At 41.1% G+C, this 27,062-nt stretch overlaps 1 protein-coding gene across 1 annotated transcript in view; it reads right to left on the bottom strand.

The window, feature by feature from the left end:
* ntn3.L (netrin 3 L homeolog) overlaps positions 1–22,251 on the bottom strand; it is an 85,289-nt gene extending 63,038 nt beyond the window's left edge. Inside the window, exon 1 of the mRNA XM_018236481.2 lies at positions 21,833–22,251. The gene's annotated coding sequence lies outside the window, so the exon portion shown is untranslated. The remainder of the gene's footprint in view (positions 1–21,832) is intronic.
* Between the last annotated feature and the right edge of the window lie 4,811 nt (positions 22,252–27,062).

Here is a 27,062-nt window from a genome sequence, read left to right as displayed (position 1 = left end):
ATCCATAATTCAGAAAACCCAAGCATTCTGGATAACAGGTTCCATACCTGTACAAAGAGCCCACAATCGGTTCAATAAATAGTGATTGTCTATGGCATCCTACAGCAGCCCCTCTGGCATTTGCCAGAATCCACAGATTGCCAGTCCGGGCCTGCCGGTCAGGTTCATGTCCAGTTTCTTTAAGCAACAAAATATTTAACCAATTAGGGACATATGGAACTAGAACCCTGATGCCCTAGATGCTGTGTGAGAGACCCTTGCCACCGGCCAGGAGGAAACCCTATTGAACAATCTTCTTGACTCTGTAAATACATTTTGGAAAGTTAGGGGACACAAAAGAGTTAGTTATGGGGAAGGTGTTAGTTCAAGTGTTCAGAATGGTAATGAGAAAATAAATATATAACACAATTTGGAGGTGTTTCGGTAGACTCATTGCACAGAAAGTTGGATCCAGGTGCTCAAGCCCCAGACCTTCAGCTAGAGGAGAATACCACAGTCAACATCAAACAGAATCAGAATTGTATTGTCTCCAACCTTTATTACTCGTGTGCACATTCAAATGTAAACATAGTTGGGGAGCAACATAAGTATGCAAAAAGTTCCAGGGGTGCCAAATATGAGCTGTGATTTGGTAGCCCTATGAAGACTTGCAACCTACTGAAGGCTCTGTTTGGCAGTACACCTGTTTTTTATGCAACCAAAACCTTCCGCCAAGCCAGGAATTCAAAAAAAGCACCTGCTTTGCGGCCACTGGGAGCAACATCCAAGGGGTTGGCGAGGAACATGTTGCTTACGAGCCACTGTTTGGGGATCACTTGTACTAAGTACTAAGGATTAAGAAGGGAGTCCTGGATTTGAGGCATGCTTATGTTATTAATATTATCTATATAAAATGTAAATATTTGACTCTTTACATTTATTTATCTCATCCTATCTTCTGTACTTGCAACTATATGGCTATAAGAGTGTTACTCAGTCCCACAATCCAGAAATCCAAATCCCTGTGCAGGACTGGCTACTGGCTGTGTGAGCTAAACCATAGATTGGAATTATTATGTTTTAGAGACACTGGGTGGTGAAAAGAAATTCCTTTATAGAGCACAAAAACTTTGGATTTAGTACATAGTTACATAGTTAGATCTGGCTGAAAAAGACCAAAGTCCATCAAGTTCAGCTCCTCGAAATGAAACCCAGCATCCATACACACACTCACACTGACCCCTCCATACACTCTATACACAACTATATATACTCATCTCTATACACAACTATGTACACTCATACACTAACTAGTAATGTCAGCAATGTGACAATCGACTGAGAAACTCTGTGGGATCCTGTACTGAGATACTGAGGAGGGCCAATGTCACTTCATGCTCATAATGCCTTTTAACCTTGGGCAGTGTCGTCTGTTTTTTATATGCAGATGGCTGATTATTTGATGTACTATTTTCATATACGCTATAGTGAAATGATACCTTACAAAGAATTCTGTCGAGGCCTTGGAAACAGCTTGGAGTCATAACAATAACTAGGCGGCATTCAGGTCCAGACTGGGATTAAAATAGGCCTGGCTGCAAGAATGTTATTCTCTTTCAGTATATAGTGCCATAGTGTTGTGGAAAACTAGGAAACTGCTATTATATGAGACTTTGTGGATCAGCTTGTGTGGAAATCTGTGTAACAATCTTTGGATGTCATGTGACACTGACAGTCTGAGAAGCTGCAATGGCTTAAGGTTTTATATGTTGGAAAAACAGATTCAGAAGAATTGAAGAGAAAAACACAAATATTCATATGGAAGTAGGTATTTAATATGAAATATAGAAAAAAAGGAAAAGTACTTTCCTAAAGAGCTCATTGAAGCTACTGGTATGTGATAGGGTCCCTCATGAGCTTCCATACATTCCTTCATGGGTTGGGGAGAACTTTAAGCTGTAACACGCACTGGTAAACAACTCACAAAAGTCACACCTCTTGGACATTCTGTAATATTCACAGAGGCTCGTGCAGCCACCTGGGGGCTGTTTATGTACAGGGTGTGGCTCTCTAGACTGCCTTTGCTATCTATGAATCTCTGATCTCGATCCATCCCTTAGAGCAGTGCTGTCCAACTTCTATGGTAGTGAGGTCCAGAATTTTTCTGCCCTACATGGAGGGCCGATAATGGAAGCCAGTGTTTGACCACTCCTTGTTTTTAGATCACACCCACTTTAAACTACACCAATGTTACTACAAGAACTTTTAAGACCATGTCCGCCTTAATGGTGGTAGCACACTAAAAAAACAAATAGTTGATGCTCACTGCAAGTATATTACTCATCGATCATTTGTGAAAAAAGTCATATTAAGACATACCCTTAAAGCCATATGCCTCCTCTTCCCCTGTGGATAACACAGCAACCCCCAGCACATAATTAACACCTTCGGGCCCCTAACAACAATTTCCCAATGCTAACAAAGTCCCAGAACAAACCCTACCAGGCTCACATCCCACAGGCAGCATAGGGCAGGCAGAGTATGGCACACAGGGAGCATAGGGCAGGAAGAGTTTGGCACACACAAAGAGCATGGGGCAGGCAGAGTATGGCACACACAGGGAGCATAGGGCAGGCATAGTATGCCACATCCAGGGAGCATAGGGAAGGCAGAGTATGGCACATACAGAGAGGATAGGGCAGGCAGAGTATGACACACACAGGGAGCATGGGGCAGGCAGAGTATGACACACACAGGATGCATGCGGCAGGCAAAGTATGGCACACACAGGGAGCATAGAGCAGGCAGAGTATGACACACACAGGATGCATGGGGCAGGCAGAGTATGACACACACAGGATGCATGGGGCAGGCAGAGTATGGCACACACAGGGAGCATAGGGAAGGCAGAGTATGGCACATACAGGGAGCATAAGGCAGGCAGAGTATGGCACATACAGGGAGCATAGGGAAGGCAGAGTATGGCACATACAGAGAGGATAGGGCAGGCAGAGTATGACATACACAGGGAGCATGGGGCAGGCAGAGTATGACACACACAGGATGCATGCGGCAGGCAGAGTATGGCACACACAGGGAGCATAGAGCAGGCAGAGTATGACACACACAGGATGCATGGGGCAGGCAGAGTATGACACACACAGGATGCATGGGGCAGGCAGAGTATGGCACACACAGGGAGCATAGGGAAGGCAGAGTATGGCACATACAGGGAGAATAAGGCAGGCAGAGTATGGCACATACAGGGAGCATAGGGAAGGCAGAGTATGGCACATCCAGGAAGCATAGGGAAGGCAAAGTATGGCACACACAGGGAGCATAGGGCAGGCAGAGTATGGCACACACAGAGAGCATAGGGCAGGCAGAGTATGGCACATACAGGGAGCATAGGGAAGGCAGAATATGGCACATACAGGGAGCATAGGGAAGGCAGAGTATGGCACATCCATGGAGCATAGGGAAGGCAAAGTATGGCACACACAGAGAGCATAGGGCAGGCAGAGTATGGCACATACAGGGAGGATAGGGGAGGCAGAATACACCAGAAGACAGGGAAACCTATCAGAACCATTCTAAGATGAATAGTTCATACTGTGTTACATAAAGTGACACAATGCTGGTGCCCCTCCAGCAGTTTTTATGAGGTGTGAACAGGTAAACAATGTGGGCATGAGATGTGAACAGTACAGGGTTTTAGGGGTGTGAACAGTAAAGGTGTCACAGGTACAAGTATATTCTCCCCATGTCCAACCCCTTTACATATCCACCTGCTGGGCCCTGGTCCCCCAGTCCAATGACGGTCATAGTTGAAGAATTTGAAAGGTAAGAAACATTCAATAATGAATAGAACACCCCCCCCCCTCAAAAAAAAATCTAGCTTTGGCATCAATCATCTTTAATATATATATACAGTATAATATATGTATAATATGTGTATATGTAATATATACAGTATATATAATATAACAATACTATGGTCTCAGAATGAAATAGCTGTACTAAGCATGATGTATTTTCCAATGAGGCTGCAAGTAAAGATGAGTACATGACTAAAGCGGCAGATTCACTTAGTGGGATGATTGTGTTTTTAGTGGTTTGTTACAGGGCTGGAAACCAGCACATGGAAAACCACAAACCAGCATGGAACCAGATCTAAAAAGCAAAGCGTCATTAAGAACGTATAATGATTCTTTGTTCGGTGTTCAAGGGGATCTGTTGGATCACTGATTAAGTGCCCAGTCCCACAGATTTCTCTGTAACCAAAAATCTGCGTGTTTCCAGCCAATTCATGTGGAAAAGCAGCCGGCCTAAAAAGCAAAGGCTATTGAACGGTTTAAATCATACCGTCTCAAGCTGTCACGTCAGCATGGAAATAGAAAAAGAGGCAAGAAATGACCCAGAGATGCAGAAGAGAAATGTACATTAGTGAGTGTGTGAAAGAGAAGCAGACGGAGCTTGAGAGAAAGTGCTGGCGCAGCTCTCAACCTGTCTGTTTCCAAACACAAAGCAGCCGCCTTTTAGTTCAAGCCAAACCCACAGCAGTCCCTTCCCACAAAGCCACACACTTCCAGTCCGGTAAAGAGCTGTGTATGTGTTTCCATGTCAGTGATACATCCTGCACACACGGGCAACTGGCCATACCCTGGGTGATTGCAGGGACTGTCCAGCTGTGCATTGATAGGCTGATCAACTGTTCAAAATGCATCCATAGCGCTCTTCAACTGATAAAGGGGGTATAGCTAGCATAGAGGGTTCAACATCTAAATGAAATGCTTTGCATACTCTCCTGCTTAAAAACTGACATACCAATTGCAACTTGCAAAATGTATTCACAGCCAGGCCCGGACTGGCAATCTGTGGATTCTGGCAAATGCCAGAGGGGCTGCTATAAGGTGCCATAGAATAGAGTCCTGCAGCGGGTTGGGTTAGCGTCCTGCGCGGGTCCATTTTTTGGAACACGTACCCGCAACTTTCATCCTTAGCCGTTTGGATCTGCTACCCGACCCGTACCTTATTCGCAACCCGGAACCGCGGTCCGCTGACCATCAAGACTCAGGAAGTGCTGTCATTGTAAACTGGAAGTGACATCATTGGAAGTAGGCGTGATTAGAAAAAAAGGATTACAACAGGAAGTGCTGTCATTGTAAACCGGAAGTGACGTCATCGGAATTAGGCGTGATCAGAAGGAGTAAAAATCGCTATTGAGAAGACCCGCAGCCTGACCCACGACCCGCGTCTGTACCCGTACCCGGAACTCCTACCCACAACCCGTAGGGTAACGCAGGTTTTTGCGGGTAACCTGCTGCAGGACTCTTGGTTGGGTACCCGCGGAATGAGGGGAGGATTTTCAGGTGCCGGTATAGATGCGGGTCGGGCTTCGGGTCTCATCTAAATTTCTTATCTTATGTAATATTGTCTATATTGTACTCCTTTTAAAGTTTTATAAAACTTGTTTCTGCCCCGCCCACTTTTGGTGACGTCACTTCCAGGTTGCAGCACCATCACTTCCTGTTTGATGGCGGGTTGCGGGTCTGGTTGCGGATAAGGCAGTTGTGAGTCCCGGTCTGGTAGCGGATCAAAGTGGGTAAATATGCAGGTTCAGGTTGGGTCCGGGTCTTAAAAATTGGTTCCGTGCAAGACTCTACCATGGAAAGTCAGTATTTAGTGAGCTGGTAGGGGCTGTTTGGGCCTCTGTATATCTGAAATGCAAGGGCCTATTTTGAATCTCAGTCAAAACCTGTTCACAGCCTTATTACATTGCTATCAGATCTTTGCTTTTGTTTTCTTGTTGTAGGCGACTGTTTAAACCTAATTCTGGTTGCCATGGGCAAACTCTCGAGAGATCTCCGGAGATATTTTTCTCCAATGTTAGTAAACATGCCCCTATGCCCTGAAGCACATATTTCCTTTTCCGTTCCATGGTTCTCACTCTTGAAACAATGTAGCAGGAGTCAGTTCTCTTCGAGGTCTTTCGGCATCAGCTGGCTTTGTCAGGAGTCAGAACCAGCAGTGCAGAGAATAAAAACATTCATACAAATCCTGCTTGGGGTAACAATTATATTCCAAATAGTCCACCTTTAATATATATTTTAGTATGTTATAGAATGGCCAATTGTTAGTGACTTTTCAATTGGTCTTCATTTTCTATTTGTTATAGATTTTGAATGATATGCCTTCTTCTTCTATTAACAGATTTCAAATAAAAGTCACTGACCCCTAGTAGCCCATAAACTGTCGTTTTGGGGGCTACAATGTTTGGTAATTTTATTTTTTTATTACTTATCTTTCTGTTCATGTCCCAGTCCTGCATTCAAGCCACTACCTGGTTGCTAGGGTAAGTTGGACCCCCAGCAACAAGATAGCTGCTGAAATTCCAAGCTAAAGAGAAGCTGAAAAATAATGATAGAAAATACACACCAATTGCAGATTATCTCATAATATAACATTCTACATCATACTAAATGTTAATTTAAAGGTGAACAAGCCGTTTAATGAATGTGTATTGGAAATTTCCTTAGAACAACATTTTCTTTCGTTGTACAAATACTTTTTAGGTGAAGATCCCCTTTTAAGGGCAATGTCCCCTGAGTCTATAATATGAGCTTCAAATGGGATTTTTGCCTTCCTCTGGATCAACTGGCAGTTAGGCAGGTTAAAAAAGTTTAAAAGGTTGAACTTGATGGACGTGTGTCTTTTTTCAACCTAACTTACTATGTTACATAGGTTACATGTCCAGAGAGTTCTGATCACACCAGTCCCCCTAGTTCTTGTCAGACTTATCTTGTGCCCCCCGATTTCATAGGTTAATTTAATAAGGGGAAGAGTTCCATCCACCAGCTGTCTCCAGAGGTTTAGGGAGGGGAGGGTTCCCCCTATCCAGTGCATAATTACTGCTTTTTAGCACAGAACATGAGTGCGGGCTTTATCAAAGGCATATAGGTTATGCTATATGCCTTTGATAAAGCCCGCAAACTGGCAGGTGAAACGCGCGTCAGGCGCATTTTTAGCTTTGGTTAGGTAGGGGTCTGATAGGGACATAGAATCTATAACTGGGGTAATCGGATCGGGAGGGGACCTTGGAGGGTGAAGGGGTTGGTTTATCGAATGATCCGTGGGTTTGATAATTCGATACTAGTATCTAAATACACCTGGTTTCTGATAGAACCTAATTGAATTGAGGTTTCTGTTACCCTAATCCCTCAGCAGTTCGACTGTACACCAGAAGGGAGGGATCCTGAAGTGGGTGAAGGGGTGGCTTGATGTGGGTTATTACTTGGTGTACCTCATAGATCTATAGAGTGATCAATGTGCCAAATAATAATTTATTGATTCTCTCTAACCAACCGTCACTCCTTAGTGACTTCACCCCTCTAACCCTTTGTTATTCAGTCTATCAGCCTCCTTACCAAACCTTTATTTTAATGTTGCTATCTAGACTTTGATTTTAACGCTTTATTAAAAGTTACGTTTTAAGAATCACTTCACTGGAGTTTTGCAATACATGGATGGGAAGGTGCAATTAGATGGGTCATTTCTTTTTTCTCTTTTTTTTGTATTACTAATCACTATTTAATCACTATTTAATGGTGTGCAGAGTTAAATCACTACTTAACTCTGCACACCAACTCTGTCGGATGGACGGTGCTCCCCAACCTCTAACTCTTTATATAGGGTTGATGGAGGAATTTGTATTGTATGAGCCTACGGCATTGTCTGTGGCTTGGTCAAGTCCTGGAATGGCCTGTGGATGTGAATTTAAGGGTATGTCTTAAAATGATTTAACTTTTTCACAAGTGATATCCCTGCAGTGAGTACCAACCATTTGGTTTTTTGTGTGCTACCACCATTAATGTGTATATGGTCTTCTGGTAACATGAGTGTGGTTGAAAGTGGGTGGTGCAATAAGTTCAATATATAAAATATGGCCCTTTTAGCTATATTCATTTTAGGGTTTACTTCTCCTTTAAAAGTATTCAGTACGCATTTAAGTGCAGCTGAAGTGCAAAACAAGTGCAACAAATGAGTGCAATCCTCTCCATTTTTTGCACTTTGCTCCCTGCCCTGCACTTTTCTGGATTTCTATAGGTCTCTATATGGTAATGATAAATATAATAATAAAAACAATAAGTATTTTTTTCCGGAAAAGGTGGCAACCCTAATTGTGGCAGCTCTGTATTTATAAGGTGAGAGCCAGTAAATTTTCTGTAATGAGAGCACTGAATTGTGTTATCTGTAAGGACACATGATTAACCCACAAATTGCTGAGCATATAGGCAAAGTATGTTTAACCAGGCTGTTACCTAGCCAAAACGTTAGTTATATATATATATATATATATATATATATATATATATATATATATATATATATATATATATATACACACTATATATATATATATATATATATATATATATATATATATATATACACACTATATATATTATATAATATCATCAGCTACAGCAAATGTCAGGGGCCTCATTATATTTATAAATAATATAATAATATTGTTTATAAATAATAAATTCCCCTAAACACTCCCAAGAGCCATACAACAATGTTTGGCACAGTGGTTAGAATTGCTGAATTGCAGGGGTAGATTCTTGTATTTAAAGGGGTAATTCAGGGGTAGTTGTTCCAAGCCTACCCCCTCCCAACCCCTTTGTGCCAACTGTATAAACAATTCACAGCCTTGCATAGTTAAAGACAGGATGGAAATGTAAGGTCACCTTCAAAAAGTTCCTAAATATTCTAGCCTGCAATAAAAGATATTTCAGTGTTTCAAAACCTATTAAACCAACGGGGACCTTTTGATGTAATAAAATTAATAAATAAATGTGCACCTGCTGCAGATGATTGAAGTTGGAAATACCTACCCCCTTTCCCCACATACATATACACACTTGCAAAGCTGCTCTCTCCTCCACAGAGATCCATTATCCTGACTATATATATATATATACACTTTTCTCTCTGCCTTTCACTGCCTCCCCCACCCTCTGTGGTTGGAAAGCCAAGGATCCGCCACACACAGGAGCTCACACATGCACAGGCCCTTCCGTCTTGTGTTTATGGGGGTACAATTGGGAATTATGTGCCTTCTGCATCTGTAATTAGAGGGAGGGGCAGGACGTGAGGGCTTAGGCGTAAGTAATGTTATTTGGATGCACACACAGACAGTTGAGAAATTCTTAAAGGGCTGGGGACATAGGGGAAATTCAGGACAGTACTCCACTGTAAGGGTGTGGTTTCCGGGGGTATTGGAAAATATTTAGTGCTTTTTTTTTATAGTTTTCAAGATGAGGGTCCTTCACAGATCAGATTGCATTATGTTCCATTTATCACTATAGCCCCTATCTATGGCAGGTTTACTGGTCCTAATACTGCATGAGATGAGTGGGAATTTTTTTTCTATATAAGAACCCTAGGTTTCCTGAATAATGCTGCCTTCTAATCCCTGGGCACATCCGGGAGATTCCCTGGTACTCTGGCAGGTCAGTCCGACCCTGGATTTCAACAGTGTTGGAATACACATTGCAGCCCAGGGCCATCTCAATTGGCACCAGCCAAGGACAATTCCCATCAGCCCCTTTTTATTTCCACCAAAGATCTATGTGACACCTATTATATTTGGCACTGTCCACATCTAACTGTTATGAGAGTGAGCCCTTAATACCAAGTTCTCTAGTGGGCCTTAAAGGAGAACTAAATCCTTAAAATGAATATGGCTAAAAATGACATATTTTATAAAATTGACCTTATTGCACCAGCCTAAAGTTTCAGCTTCTCAATAGCAGCAATGATCCAGGACTTTAAACTTGTCACAGGGGGTCACCATCTTGGAAAGTGTCTGTGACACTCACATGCTCAGGGGGCTCTGAGCAGCTGTTGAGAAGCTAAGCTTAGGGCTCGTCACTAATTATCAAGCAGAAAATGAGGTTGGCCTGTAATATAAGCTGATGCTACAGGGCTGATTATTAAATTCTAATTGGACTGGTTTCTGTGCTGCCATGTAGTAATTATCTGTATTAATTACTAATCAGCCTTATACTGTGAAATTTGTTTTATATATGTAACGTACTAGTCAATCAGGAACCTTTAGGAGGCGGCGGCTACACTCAGACGCACGCGGGTTTCCTGTGTTCACCGACGCCCTTTTGGGGCCCCGGGCTTTCTGCTGCGGAACCACAGAGAAAGTGTGTTTTAGGTAGCAACAAGTCCGAAATGAGGAACCGGCAAGGATTAGGCAAAAAACATAGTCAATCAGGCAAGAGAATCAAGGCAGGCAGCAAGAATCAAGGTCAAAAACAGGCAGAAGTCAAAAAACCAGAGTAGTCAATCACAATACAAACGCTTCGTCAGGATCGGAAAACAAAAGGCAGCTTGGGTACTAACAAAATGGAGTACTGGGCTTTTAAAGATGATTTGGCGCCAAGAATTCAAATTTGGCACCAAATCATGACGTCAAGCACCAGTGTCACTTGACCCCGAACCCGCACAGCCGACAGCGAAGAGAAACGCACTGGAAGGCGAGGAGAATCTCTCGACGCGTCTTATAATATGTGTACTGTATATTGTGAGTCCTAAACGAATTTTCGGACAATATTCGGTGCGTGTATGGTGGGAAAAGAGCCGACTGATATCGGCAGAAGACTTGGATATCGGTGGGCTCGTCGATCAGGCTGGACAAAAAATTTTGATTGGGTGCCCAAACCTCGGCCACTATTAGTGCTGAATCGTCAGATACAGGTAGAACTCAATTGTTTCTGCCTGTATATCTACCTGTATATCTGACGATTCAGCCCTACATGTTTGTGTTGAAACGAACGATCTTTCTTGGAAAAAAAAATTTCCAAGAAAGATCATAATTGTTACGTCTATGGCCACCTTTAGCTCAGTAAGTGACAGCAGCACAGAGCATGTGAGTGAATCAGCAGAAAAGAAGATGGGGAGCTACTGGGGCATCTTTGGAGACACAGATCTTTACAGCTAAAGGGCTGTGGTTACCTTGGGCTGGTACAGAAGCTCAAAAGATAATGTGCAACACTTCTAGCTACTTCTTTAGTTAGGCTTTAGTTCTTCTTTAAGAGCCCCAATCTGACACTGTTGAAATCTCCGCTAGTTTAGAACTTGGTAGACCATTTCCTTGTTAGATTTTGCTGGTATGAGCTTTAAGTGTGTCAGGCACACATTGTCCATTCATCCCCTCCCAACTGGTTTAGGTGGTACAGTCCTGTGACATGGACTGGGTTACGGAGTGATTTAAATGTGTTCATTGCCTAAATTGTCCCAATCTTAAAATTTTTGTCTTTAGGAGGTATGAAAGCTTATTGGAGTGGAACAGTATGCATAAAAATGGTCGGTTTTGACACTCATTTTTTATGGTCAAAGCTGTCAAATTCGACTAGGCAGTTATCCAAATTCGATTACAGTTTTTTTATGGCGCTTTAAGAATTTGAATTCAACTATTCGCCACCTAAAACCTGCCGAATTACTTTTTAAGTCAATGGCAGAGGTCCAGATGTTTACAGCCTTCCTGACATTCAAGTTTTTTTCAGAGAAAATACTCCAATTATGATCAAATTATAATAGAATTCGATTCGAATTTTCAAGTCATTTCAATTCAAAATTTGATTTCATTAATAAAATTCGACTAGTTGAATTTCGAATTTATGGGAGTTTTAAAAAACTCACATGAATTCAAAATTCGACTGTTGATAAATGTGCCTCTATGTGTCAATGTAATTGCTATTGCAAGCAGTACCGGGATGTTTATATTTTTTCGCACTGTTGGTTCTGACTAGTGAAAAGATGCAGCAGAAGACGGTTAATAAACAGAGCTGGAGAAAAACTGACTTCTACAACATTGTTTCAAGAATCAGAACCAAAGAACAGAAATGGATAAACACATACAGATTTCCAGTGCAGTTACCAATGCAAATAATTTTAAAATCATAAAAGTTGCTTAGAATTACATTTTCTCTTGTACAAAAATAAAACATTTTTTGGTGGCAATCACCTACAAGTTGTTTGTGGATTGAATGCCCGATTCTGCAAGAATTTGGCAGCAAACCTCTCACTCTCAGGTTCCGGGAGATTAGTTGCCCGGCGACAAATCTCCTCTTCTTCGGGGCAACTAGTCTCCCTGAACTGCCTCCCGCCGGCTAGAAAGTGAATTGCCAGCAGGGTGGCACTCTGAGCATTTCGTTTTCTTCGGAAAACAAAGCGCTCCGAATGCCATCCCTGCCGGCAATTTACATTCTAGCCGGCGGGAGGCAGTTCGGGGAGATTAGTCGCCCCCCGAAGAAGAGAAGATTTGTCGCCGGACGACTAATCTTCCTGAATATGAGCGTGTGCCCTGACCCTTAAGGTGTTTGCAGATAAAGCAAAATTGTTTTTGCATTAATTTAGTTTCACATGTCCACAGTAACCCAGGCAGTCTGTGATATATACAAATCACTTAAGACAATTTTTTTCCTTTCTTTTCTCATAAAAGGGATGTTACTAGTCTACATGCCATATATGTGTGGTTTAGTATATGCCCCCCTGTAGTGCCGTTCCTCATCCATTGCAACTTATAGTGGTAATCAGGGCCAAAAGGGTGGTTCACCTTTAAGTTAACTTTTACTACTTTATAGAATGGCCAATTCTGAGCAGCTTTTCAACTGGCTTTCATTTTTTCTTTTTTTTATAGTTTTTTTTAAATTATTTGCCTTCCTCTTCTGACCAGCTTTTAGATGATGCTCACTGACCCCATGTAAAGAACAAATGTTCGGTAAAGCTACGCATTTAGGTTTTTTTCTTAAATATAAAACCATTTTAGTTGTGAATTCATTCGAGGTATAAAATACTCAAAAATTTGACCTTAAAATAAATAAATAACCCCCTTATTTTTATTGCTGCTATTCTTTCTATGTTTCATCTTTTTATTCAGGTCCTCTCCTATTCATTTTCCAGTCTCTTACTCAAATCAATGCATGGTTGCTAGGGGAATTTGGACCCTAAATTTGCAAACTGGAGAGCTGCTGAATAAAAATCTAAATAACTCAAAAACCACAAATAATAGAAAATGAAAACCAATTGCAAATTGTCTCAGAAGTTCACTCTTCACATCATACTAACAACCCCTTTAATCAATTGTGACGCTCTTAGAATCTCAGCTCTCAGAAGAAATACAGAATTCAGGTATGTCCATAAGGAGCAGGGGTATTGGTTTCATATTATCCTGCACATACTATCCATTACTGAAACTTCCATTGAATGTTGCAGAAAGCTTTCTGGGGGATTCCAGACACTCAGCTTATAATGGCTTGTGCGCTTGCTTTGATAGGAAGCCATGGCATGTATTTTATGCAACATACTGTATCTGCTTTTGGGATTTCTGGGGACATACATGTGTTTTCTGTTTCATTGTTTTCAAAGAGAAAATGGTTGTTTGTTATTGATTCCTTTTTCTGTCTGTAATGCTTGCCATCTGGTGGATATTTTCTTAGGTATCACAACTGAGGTGAAATATCCTCTGAAACCCTACAATAAAAATATATTTTCTGGGCTATAAGACAATTTTCTGTAATTCTTAACAACTTTACATCATGTGAATTTATGATTTTCAAGTGATTTGTGTTATTGCTATGACAAAGCAGTGTTTGTTTATCCTTTTCTGTTCTCTGGTTTGGACCCTAGAAACAATGTAGCATCATCCACTTCCTGGAATATTTATGCCAAGGAACAGTTATGAATGTTTAGTTCCCTGGCTGAATAGAGGAGTGCAAACTGCAAAAAAAGTCACTTACTGTTAAAGGAGAAGGAAAGGCATTGTACAATCGGGGTGCCAAATGTTAGGCAACCCCAAGTGATTGTATTGACTTACCTGAAACCCCGGACCGGTGCTCCTATCAGCAGAAAACTGCACCGGCCCGGGGTTATACCAGTGAGCACCATGGAGTGATCCTCTTCCGTCTTCCTCTTTCTTTGCTCGGCTGCACATGCGCAGTGGAACAAAAAGCAGAACTTCAACTAAAAAGTTGGCTATTTCATGCATTTGGCCCAGGAAATTCGAAGAAAGAACAAGCTAGATCGTTCCGTGGTGTTTTTGCTGATAGGCGCACCGGCACTGGGTTTCAGGTAAGTCAATACAGTGGCGGAACTACCGGGGGAGCGAAGGGTGCAATTGGGCCAGGGCCCGCACCCCCTCAGGGCCCCCCGGCAACTTGCGCACTGCCGATTTCCAGGCGCATCGGGCGATTTCTGAGAAAATAATCTGGTACAGAGGGGGGCGGGGGCCTGGCGGCACGTCCTGCACCAGGGCCCGTCCCACTCCAGTTACGTTACTGAGCCAATACAATCACTTGGGGGTGCCTAACATTTGGCACCCCAAAGTGTATGATGCCTTTCCTTCTAGCCTAATTCTTTAGTTAAGCTTTACTTCTCCTTTAAGTGTTAGCAGGCAATATTCGGTGTACAGCGGTTTGTTGTGTGTGAGGGTTAAAGGTACAAGGATAGGCAACCTACACGGCTTCAGGTAGGGCTTACGCTGTAGATCAGGATCTGCTTCAGTTGCAGCGAGTTAGTACAACAGCCGGATCACTGGCACACCCATTATATCTATATCAGATGACTTGTTGATGCTACGCATATTTATCTGAAACAACCTACTACGCTGGGAGATTTTGCCGAATGCGTCTGATTAGAGCCTTTGAATGAAAACCCTGGTGCCCATTCTTTTCTATGGATAAAAATCATCAGAGGCTCAAATGTTGCGAGTCTGGATAACATAGACAATTGGATGTTCTATTCTAATTCCGCACTCTATAGTTGTAGTCAACGATATTGCTAGATATGGCTGTATAAACTGCAGAGGAGTTTGCTTTAATATGGATCTACTATATTTTCAGCTTTGCACTTGTTGGATGGCTTGTAATTGTAATGGTTATTATTTTTGCTTACTCCCCACTCCACTTTTCTTTTTTCTGTACCCCCTCCACTCGTTTTATTTCTAAAATTGAAAAATAAAGAATTTATAAAAAAAAAAAAAAAATCATCAGAGGCAGAGACCAGTCTGTAGTGCAAATGAGGCCCAAGCCAGAGACGGAACTAGGTGGGGGCGGGCCGTGTAGCCAAGCCCCGCCCCCCACCCTCTTCCGTGCGGCGCTGCAGTGGCCGCGTGACTGCCGGGGGGCCCTGCGGGGCTGCGGGCCCTGTCCCAATTGCACCCCCTGCTCCCCCGGTAGTTCTGCCACTGGCCCAAGCACAAATCATATCATACCTCTATTTCACATGATGCTGCAGTCCCGCAGCAGTTGCAATAGTGACTGCACATGTGATGAAACCTAAATAGTTCCATTATTAGAGTGTAACCATTCAGTGACAAAATTCTAATGTCTTTTTTTTAACAAAGAATCTTGGCAATCCCTCTCCTGTTAATAGAACTCTTATATCACAGAAGATGGGAATTAAAGGTTAAAACAGTTTTTCCCTGTTAGAGCCAGTTATTGCTCCCTCTCACCATGGTGTCACATCCATCCAGGGTATTTCTGAAAGACTCATCAGGAAATCACATACATACATTAAAGGGGTTGTTCACCTTCCAACACATTTTTTTGCAATTTTTTTAGTTCAATTGTTTTCAGTTAGATCACCAAAAATAAAGACCTTTCTCAATTTCTTTTTATAATCTATTTGGGATTGTTTTTCTAATATTGAAGTTTCATTTTTCACCTTCTTATGATCTGGGAAGGGGGGGTCACTGATTGTAAATTGTTCTAAATTGATAAATGAGTTGCTACATTTCTTATCTTTGGCCCTATTTAGTAATCCCTGAGTTTCATTAAAGGGGTGGTTCACCCTTAAAGGGCATGTTAAGGCAAAATAATAGAATCACATTTTTACTTTCTTTAATGAAAAAGAAACCTATCTCCAATATACTTTAATTAAAAAATGTGTGCCGTTTTTATAAGAAACTGACTTATGCAGTGAGATTCTCCCTTCATTAACTTCTAGGGAATTGTCAGACGGTCGCTAAATGCTCTGCAGGGAAACAATCATACTTATGAACAGCAGGGGGAGCCCCCGCCTTCCCAGCCATGCAGAACTCAAGCAGCTTTGTTTGTTTCTCTGTAGAGCAGTTGGCAACTGTGTAGAGATTTGTATTGGATTTTATTTTTGCCTTTACATCCCCTTTACTGTTTCCAACTCCAGCTGCAGGGACAAAGATCATGGAGCCAGATTTAAACAGATAAACTGGGATTCAATTTGGAGGATTATTTTGCTGCAGCCACTGGTTCTGCAGAGTTGGAGAAAGTTTGTATAAACTATAAAATCCGCATTAGATTACATGACAACACAGGACCCAGTGCAGTCTGTATATTCTGATTATTAATCAGTCTTGCTGTATCAGCTTCTGGCAGATATTATTTGACTTGTGCTGTTTTGATAATTGATGATGATCCCTAAGCAGCCCAGACCACACTGAGCATGTGCACAGTCTTGGTCTTGCAAAGATGTTTGCAAACATAACATGAACTTACTGCACCACAAGCCTAATCAAACAAATGATTTATGCTTTCAAAGTTGGTCACAGGGGGTCACCATCTTGTAACTTTGTTATACATCTTTGCAAGACCAAGACTGTGCACATGCTCAGTGTGGTCTGGGCTGCTTAGGGATCGTCATAAACAAAGCTGCTTGAGTTCTGCATGGCTGGGAAGTAAGGTGGGGGCTCCCCCTGCTGTTCATAAGTATGATTGTTTCCCTGCAGAGCAGTTAGGGACCGTCTGACAATTCCTATCCACAGCAGTAAATGAAGGGAGAATTTCACTGCATACAGTCAGGTTTCTTATAAAAACGGTACACATTTGTTAATTACAGTATATTGGAGATAGGTTTCTTTTTCATTAAAGAAAGTAAAAATGGGATTTTATTTGTTTGCCTTTACATGCCCCTTAAAGGAAAACTATACCCCCAAAATGAACACTTAAGCAACAGATAGTTCATATCATATTAAGTGGCATATTAAAGAATCTTACCAAACTGGAATATATATTTAAGTAAATATTGCCCTTTTACATCTCTTGCCTTGAGCCACCATTTTGTGATGGTCTCTGTGCTGCCTCAGAGATCACCTGACCAGAAATACTTCAACTCTAACTGTAACAGGAAGAAGTGTGGAAGCAAAAGACACAACTCTGTCTGTTAATTGGCTCATGTGACCTAACATGTATGGTTTGTTGGTATGTTTGTGAGTACAGTGAATCCTACGATCCCAGGGGGCGGCCCTTATTTTTTAAAATGGCAATTTTCTATTTATGATTACCCAATGGCACATACTACTAGAAAAGTATATTATTATAAAAATGGTTTATTTACATGAAGCAGGATTTTACATATGAGCTGTTTTATGCAATATCTTTTTATAGAGACCTACATTGTTTGGGGGGTATAGTTTTCCTTTAAAGACAGCTGTAAGAATTGATAAAATAGTTGCTAATGTTCCACAGATGCTGCTGAGAAATGTATCAACTAATGTAGCAAATCGCAACAGTTCAGAATCTGCACCTGGATCACTGAGCTGCCAGACTGAAACACACTGGAAACAGTAAAAAAAAAATGAAAATCAATTAAAACATTTAGTAAATTTTTTGGTGAACAATCCGAAAACAACTGAGCTGATAAAAGTGTTTGCAATTTGAACAACCCGTTTATGACAGTCCTATGTACACAGCTTGGGAATGTATAACAGGGGGCCCTCATACTGTGGCCCTGGGCAGATAGGCTACATGATGCTGGAAATGAACAAGGCATGGGGCCCAACCATATGTTCAATCCTGACCGCATTTATTTTAACCAAACAATTGCACGCAGTAACATCAGACGGCCAGGGCTTTCCGTGCAATTTTCTGCTTTCCTAAATACATCGGATTTCTCTTTTTATCCCACCTGGAAGCAATTTGCCACCTCGGCTTGTTAGAGGAATCGCATTAGACAGCAGGTAACAATCATCTGGCTTTACCCAGCCATATGCAACCTGCAGCCCTCCAGCTGTTATTGAACTACACTTCCCATCATTGCTTAATAGACTTTGTCATGAAAGCCTGAGATATGTAGTTCCACATTGCCCTGCCTTTGATTTCAGTGAAGGCTTTTACCACCTCTGCTGGGAAACAATTTAATTTCACTATTTCTGCCAAATAATCCTTTTTTAAAAATTCCTTTTTCGACCATCATGTCCTGCTTTTCTCTAATCAACAGCCTATGTTAGTCTCCCTTCTTAAAGGACCAGTAACATAATTTTTTTGTAAAAAAAAAATTTGTTTGTATAGATCAAAAAAAAAACCACCAACACAAATTAAACTGTAAGTCTTTATTGAGAAATAACTTACCGAATCTCCGTTTGCTTTCCTCTTCAGAAAGCGATCGGGCGATCCATCGTTCGGCGCTCCTCCCTTATAGTAGATAATATAGGAGACAAGATGGATCGTCGCCGTGTCGCCTTTTCTGAAGAGTGCCAGCGGAGTTTCGGTAAGTTATTTCTTAATAAAGACTTTGAGATTTTAACGTTTAATTTGTATTGGTGGTTTTTTTTCGCTCTATACAAACAATTTTTTTTTTTTAAAAAAAAAATGTTCCTGCAAGTGGTATTATGGTGCTCCTGTAACATGTGTTTCATTTCGAGGGGTTAAACTTGATGGCCTTTTTTCAACCCGATTTAAATATGTAACATACAGCATAGGATTTTCCAAATTTTATGATGATATTACACTAACTAGTCAAGAAAAAATAGCATTCTTGCCAAGTCAAAAATATTTGAAATACTCAAGCACTTAGCAAGTGCTCTGCTAATTTGTAATGATAATTTGATAACATAGTCTCATTACAGTTAATGAAGGGCTGGTTTAATTTTACCTGGACAGAGCTAGCTGCACCTGGCACATATATATAAATATATATCAATACAAATACTGTATGCAGATAAATAAGACTCTGTTTACTATATCTGCTTGATGAAAACAAGTGAAAAATGAACGACACTCATTAAAGTGGAATATTTGCCCTTTAAAGTAACTTCATTCTTATGTAACGCAGCCTTGGTGAAAATCAAAGGGATTTAGCAGTAAACGCACCAGCTGATAATATAAAGGGGTCATTCATGGTGACAGCACTCGATTTAGGTACATTGATGTGAAGTTGGAGCTCTGCTCTGATGAAGATTTCCCATAATTCAGCTGAAAGCATGGGGCATAGGTATTACATTTAGGGAAACATCAGCACTGCTTTTGCCTTATTTTGCTGAATTTCCACCCTATTTTAAAGCGGAAATGTTTTTTTTCCAGGAATGAAATAAAAAATTAGCCTGCACCACAATATTCGAAGTAACAGATAAATGAACCCTGCGGCTTTCATCATGGAGCTGAGTTACTGATGAACAGCGCCCCCTAATGGAATCACCTGACTTTAATGTTGGTACATTTCTGTAATCTGGGTACATTATAAATCCATATTATAATCATATCTATCTATCTCTCTTTCTCACTCTCACGATCTCTCTCTCTTTCTCTCTCCTCTCTTTCTCTCTCCTTCTCTCTTTCTCACTCTCTCTCTCTCTCTCTTTCCCTCTCTTTCTCTCTCTCTCTATCTCTCTTTCACTCACTCACTCACTCTCACTATCTATCTATCTATCTATCTATCTATCTATCTATCTATCTATCTATCTATCTATCATCGATCTATCATCTCTCTCTCTCTCTCTCTCTCTCGCTCTCTCTCTCTGTCACTCTCTTTCTCACTCACTCACTCACTCACTCTCACTATCTATCTATCTATCTATCTATCTATCTATCTATCTATCTATCTATCTATCTATCTATCTATCTATCTATCTATCTATCTATCTCTATCTATTATCTATCTATCTTCAAACATTCAGTGTAGCTTTGGTCAACTGTCTAAATGTTAAATATCTGTGTCCAGACAAATATCTTTCTCCTTTTATATAATTAATTTAAGCATAGATAAGGGGGACGGCCTACCCACTGTCTAAATGTCAGGATTAATTTGCACAGAATTAAATCCCAGATTGGGGGTTTGTCAACAAATCACTTAATTGACAATTGAATACGAAATGAATACGTCTAAGGCAATAAAACCCGCACAACTGAGATTTAAAGTGATAGTTTCCATTTATACCCACTGGTATTGCTATGGTGGTACCCCAGTTTTGTCTTTTTACCTTTTTTTTCTAAAAAAAAGTCCATTCAGCTAAAATGATAATGTGACTTTTTTTTTAATCCACAATATGCATTTAGCCCTTTTTGGAATGAGAGTGAAGATGTTTGCTTGGGAAAGGAAATGGACAATCCACTTTCCACTGGAAAGTGATAATTCTTTAGCTTTTTATTGTCGCTCATTACGCAGATTCAATTAACCCCCATTCACTGCTGTTTAAGTTCTTTTCATGGAAGGCCCATCCAAAAAAATACGTTTCTCATTAATATCATTTGAACCTTTGTTAATCATGCCTATTAGCTTTCTAATCTGGTGTTAACTGACCCGGGCCAAGTTGGGGGGGGGGCGGAAAGGGCATTGATTTGGAAATGACTCTCAAGTCTTTATTCCCTGCAAGGGGCAACGGCTGCACATCCCCGTGCAAAAACCACTTATCCTTCTCCAGCCCGGTGATTGGCTGTTAAAAATCTTTTATATTACAGGTATGGTATCTATTATCTGGAAACCCGTTATCCAAAAGCTCCTGAAATACAGGAAGTCCATTACTTATCGTGTTCTGTTTTAAGTAAGCAATTAATATATTTTAATGGTTTCTTCTTATCTGTAATAATAGGGCAGAAGCTTGTTGTTGATGGTAACTAAACTTCATAAATCCACACTGGCGGCAAAACAATCCTATAAGGTTTTTTAAATGTTTAACATTTTTTTTCAGTAGCACAAAAGGACTCCAGATTCCAGATAATGGATCCCATACCTGTAATATGTGCAGTGCAAATTGCCTATAGGATTCCAGTGAACTCCAGTATATCCTACAATATTGTCTCTATTCCCCCAATATCTAGAAACTCTGTATCCCGATCCCTTTCCTAAAACATCCAAACTGGGTTTATTCTCCTTTCAGTTGACACTTGATCTCAAATCATATACATTGCAGTGCAGTTTAACAGGTTGCGCCCATGTACAATATGTATTCTACATTCACAGTTGGGTTTAATCACAGACTAGAAATACCTGTTAATAAAAGCTTTTATTTTAAATGTATTTAAACTATAAAAAATATTAAGACCAAAAGAAATATCCATTTTTATCAATTAAAAGGATAATTTCTGAAAGTATTATTAACTCCCCCATTGATCTGCAGTGCATTTAGCAATAATAGTTTGGGGGAATTAAAAATAAAAAATTGCACTGGAAATTTGGGAAAAGCCGACGATTTCAGAAAAGTTTTAATGGAAGTATTATTAACTCCCCCAGTGATCTGCAGTGCATTATAGCAATAATAGTTTGAGGGGAAGGAAAAAAAAAATTTGCGCTGGAAATTTGGGAAAAGCCGACGTTTTCAGAAAAGGTTTAATTATAGTGGGATTAATTGGATGGTAACAACGTATTTTATTTGCTTTCAGACTATATAACCTGTGACCTGAGCACTAGCATGGCACAGAGACCGGGGGGGGGGGGAGAACTCCGAATTTAAGGAACATTCACAATGTATTTTTACAATATTAGTTGAACTGATAAATATTAATGCATATGCAGTGATTTTCTAGCTGGATACAAGAAGAAATATTTTACATGTCATCCAAGGGACAGAATTCATTTAGTCACTTACAGTTAGAAGACAGGTACTCCTCTTGCTCTTTAATCCTCCGCTCCGGGGTATTATCCGGGGTTGTATGAAGGCCCGGCACATCCAATAGAGGTGCAATGCTGTATTCCTGCAAATTGTCTCAGAAAAAGCACTTTTTTCCTTTATAACCGCCTGCGATTGTCTCTGCTATAGTGCAGGCAGATAGGAGTTGGAGAAAAGGGGGAAACTATCCTAAAAAGGGGTGAAATAGAAGAAAGATGAGACTATAGTAAAAAGGCATGCAGGGGGTTAAATAAGGTGCTGCGAGTTAATTAAAGGAACGGCGGGTGAAAGAGAAAGAGATCTCTAGTAAGAGGGTCACCCTGGTAGATGCTGAGTTATGCAGAGCAGCCTGAGATGTGTTACATAGCCCTGTGCTTCCTCTGCTCTACCACTTCAAGGCATTACACTTTTCTTTAGTTATCCCTCCCCCTCCCACCCTGAAGTATCACTCCTTCCCAGGCTCTACGGTGTGAAAGGAGGGGGGTCCCCAGCAAGTGTGTGTGTATGTGTGTGTGTGTGTGTGTGTGTGTGCTTCAGATACTCACCACGAAGGAGAAAAATAGGGGAGAAGAAACACTTTAGAGCTATGATTCAATAGGAAAAGCAGCTGTTTAATAAGGATTGTGCAGTTTATTGAAACCTGCTGGGAAATATGGTTTTCTCCAGCACTTCACCTGCCAGGCGTATGGGTGTACCCCGTGTGCTGTATTGCACTCTGCTCTTTACTTACTTACTTAAACTTACACTCTCTTCATGAACTTGGGGCTCATTTATCAACACCGGGCAAATTTGCCCAAGGGCAGTTACCTATAGCAACCTGTGATTAGCTTTTTAAAGCCAGCTACAAATACAACAATGAATGCAGCAATTTGATTGGTTGCCATGGGTTACTGCCCATGGGCAAATTTGCCCAGTGTTGATAAATGATTCCCTAAAGAGAACATATTGGCTCAGGGTATTCTGGACTGGAAGTGACACATGTATCTCCATATACATGTTAATTCCTGCAAGTCTAAACTGCCATACTGGTTGCTATGGATCTGGGAGACAATCAGCACCACACGGCTAATCAAGTCATCAAAGATTGTGTCTCACCTTTAGAAATCTTTCATATGCAGAACTGGGCTTCTGTAGAACAACACCATCTAGTGGTACAAAATACATTGTGGTGCTTAAAAGGTATTTGTATGTCTATTGAATGGTGATTGCATTCAGTCCAGTTCCTAGTTTGCATTCCAGCCATTCAGGCAGTTCCTATACCTCCAGTCAGCGGCCAATGGCTGAAACTTATACATGTAAATGATCCAACGCCCTTAACTTTAAGAATAATATCTGGGTGTGTTTGATAGGAATAGGGTTGCCACCTGGCTGGTATTTCACCGGTCTGGCCGGTAAGAATGATGGTTGATCCCAATGTTATTAATAGGGAAAAAAAGATAAATATATATGAAGGCCAGTATTTAATTCCGGAAAAGGTGGCAACCCTAGGTAGGAATGAGCTGAATCTTGGATCTGGCCAATCCTTGTTGTTCCGCCATATTGAATATGAACCCTGAATGTCATGTGAAGCAGTGGTCTCCAAACCTGGCCAAAAGCAGGAGACTGTGGGTAGGCAGTTAGGGTGAGATATAGGGGAGTAGGGTTTTTTCCAATTCTAGATACTCGTGGAAGCCCAGGGTATTTGATTTGGGGTGAACACTTATTTGCTGCCCTAGATATTTCTTTAAGATGTGGCTGAAACAGCAACGCTTCCATATATCTGTAACCTGGTTATGAGCCAGGGCCTTGACCTAATGTTGGACCTTGAAGGCTTGAACCAAAATGGTTGCCTTCTGTAATACACACACACAACACACACACATATACACATGCATCTGGGATGACTTCCTCATGATAGATGAAACTTATTGTGTGCCGGCAGGCTCCTGCCAATACTGTGAATACCGTTATGTTGAGTTCCTTTGTACAAGGTGCTAATGGGCTTTTTTCCCCCTATTCTACACTGGCCTATTGGAGAAGGATTTCCATAATTAAACAAGGAATTAGTGACAATTAGCTTGGTGTTTGCAGGTCAAGAAGAAAGCGAGTCGCCAGCAGCTTAAAAAATGGGGGGTCAGAGAATTGTACTTTGCCTTTCCAGAACAATATCTCCGGCTGTATTCCGTCAGCTGAGAATTTGTGCTGGTTCTTTTGTTCTGCGGGCACAGCTCCATGTTGTGGGTTGGGCAACGGACATTGTTATTGTAAACTGTGCCTTAGTAGTGCATTAGTCTGATTTTGCACCAAAAGTATGTCATAATGCATACCCCAGGCCTGAGGTGAAAGGCAAAGAAACCCTGTGTTTTCTGGCTCATTTACACAGCACGGTCCTAGTGCCGAAATATATATATATTTTTTTTAAAAACGACATTTTTTTTTTCTCTAGTGCAAAAGCTGTTTTGTGATTTAAAAAAAAAAAAAAGAAGCCAGATGTGAGCATTTTATTGGAAATTTAAAGAATGTGCTCGGAGAAAGAACTTACGAAATATGCTGCCCTCATTCAAACAAACATAGAGGGGATTGTGCCACAGTGTTACCCACATAGGTCCGAACAAAAACAGCAGTATCTCATTCCTCTAGGACATGCCAGCTCAGAGACTCAAACCTGGGACAGTTTTGTATAAAGAAAAAATGTCAACTAAATTATTTTATTCTTGTGAATGCCGATCCGTTCCTCTTCCTCCGTCCACCACTCCCTTCACCATTTCTAGGAAGCTTTAGTGCTCCAATTCTGCTTACAGGACAGTTTGTATTGGTGACTCAATGATTTAATGGTGTGGATGTGCTCACGGCTGGGAAAAACTGTGTCTGCGGATCTCTCTAGCCCACCCCTGAACACACACATTGTGCAACTGGGTGATGCATGGGAGACAATATATAGATAATGCCTATGATCACATAGCTAATCAATATATTGCCATTAGATTTTATGAGTCTTAGCATTGTTCTGACACTCTACGAATGAGGTAATTGCTGCACTTTATGGAATGAGACAGACCCGAAATCCCCCCGGTGATCATAAAATTTGTGGAACTAAATGTGCTTCTGATTTTGGACTTTAATGGCTTAGGGAAATCTTAAAGAGTCTTAAGTAAAAAGATCATTGTAGTGTAAACCCAGCCAAGCATTATACCATTTTTGTGACCGTTTAGCCACTAGAGGGCACTAATGTATTTGTGAGAGCCACTAGTATGGCAGCTCTTACACACAAGCACAAGCAGAATATTCAAGGATGAACTCTTAAATAGACGCTTTATGAAATAAAATGTTAGTGCAACAGTTGGACTAACAAGGGTAGTGGGTGTTGCTGTAGTATAGTAGCATCGGTGGGGAGGGGGGGGTTGCCACTTGCCATCTCCGGCTAATTCTGTGCTTGGAATACTCAATCCTGGCTGCCATCAGGAATCACAGGGCCCCGTACTCCTAAGGTTGCAGGGCCTTTCCCCCAGCACACATGTAACCTTAATACACAAGGTATGGAAGTTGTAGTTTATTGCTGTGACCCTTTATTCCTCACCTCTCCCTAACAAAGACTGCTGTTCCTTCCTCTATCACTGCCAAAATGGCCACCGTATTTCCTGTTCCTGTATGCTTTATTCACTCTTCAGTACCAACAACTTTCCCAGTTCAACTTATGACTCACTGCCACCTAGTGGCCAAACTAAGCCCTGCCTTAACTTTTGCATAAGTTTTACATATTGGAGTTGGAACTTTTGTACAGACCGTTTTAAAAGCACTATAGTGTGGTCAGAATATATTGTAGTGTTCTTGTGATGTTTGTGGATTGCGGTTATTTAGAGGCAAGCAATATATCCTCTCCATTTCAGTCCTAGGCTGATCTTCTAGGCCCAGTAACAACAGTGAAACGGGATTGGTGCCCACAATTCCCTCTCAGCTCTCTTTAACATGACCTTCATTACCTTCACACACATCCATACTAATATCTCATGTTCAATGAGTATAAATCAAACTGTCACCAGCCTTAAACTTCCGTTCTGCCTTTCAGCTTTTCTTATTTCATCCTTCTCTTGTCTCAATGGCTAAATAGTAAGGGGTTTATATATGGTGATATCACAATGGTACACAGAGTAACATAATAAGTTAGGTTGAAAAAAAGACACACGTCCATCAAGTTCAACATTTTAACTTTTTTTTTAACCTGCCCAACTGCCAGTTGATGCAGAGGAAGGCAACCTGCATGTACTTTTGCTTCCTGCATTTCTTTTAGGAAAAGGCTGGACGGCTGTGCTGTTTTCTATGGACCATTCAGATTTGTTGTGTATTTGTGGGTAGGAGATGGAGAAGGGGAGGGTTTTTATTTATCCATAATGAAGAGAAGCAAGTGTCATGGGTGGGTGCAAAGTGGGAAACCAGACGGTTTATTTTAGGTGGGAGAGTTTGAGGTTATTACAGGAAAAAGTAGGTTTCTGTGGTATTTGGGTATGGCTTAGAAGTTATGTGCTACTGAAATCTGTATACAGTAAGGGGTGCATACTCGACATTCTTGTATATGCTACAGCACTCTGAGTACACAGCCAGGACCATATCAGATTTAAGGATGGATCCCAAGACAAAACAGCCACACATTTCCCCCCTCAGTCAATTAGTTTATTTGAAGAACTTTCCCCATGCGAGAGAGTGCAGGATTTCAGCATGTCACTATTTACCGTTCTACCCTGCGTTGTTTGGTCTGCCACTTTATCACCAAGCAAGCGGACAGCTCATTAGTGAAAGGGTGGCACACATTGCTCAGCGCCACGGCCTTGTTTGGATAACACAACCTGGCCACCTGTACTGATCTGAAGGCCTACATTGTATGCGTCCCCCCCGGAGGATTCTGGGAACCGCACTCATTTCTGTGCCATACAGAGTCAACAGCACCTCGTCTTCAACTTAAAGGGGGTGGTTCACCTTTAATTTAACTTTTAGTATGTTATAGAATGGCCAGTTCTAAGCATTTTTTCAATTATTTGCCTTCTTCTTCTTCTTCAGCTTTCAAATGGGGGTTCCTGCCCCCTTTGAAACAAATGCCCTGTATAGCTACACATTTATTGTTATTGTCACTTTTTATTAGGGATGCACCAAATCCTCTATTTTCGATTCGGCTGAACCCTCAAATCCTTCACAAAAGATTTGGCAGAATACCGAACCGAATCCCAATTTGCATATG

Source organism: Xenopus laevis, chromosome 9_10L, assembly GCF_017654675.1.
Source record: "Xenopus laevis strain J_2021 chromosome 9_10L, Xenopus_laevis_v10.1, whole genome shotgun sequence".
Lineage (NCBI taxonomy): Eukaryota > Metazoa > Chordata > Amphibia > Anura > Pipidae > Xenopus > Xenopus laevis.
Note: the sequence above shows the minus strand (reverse complement) of the source record. Positions and strands in the feature narration are given on the sequence as shown.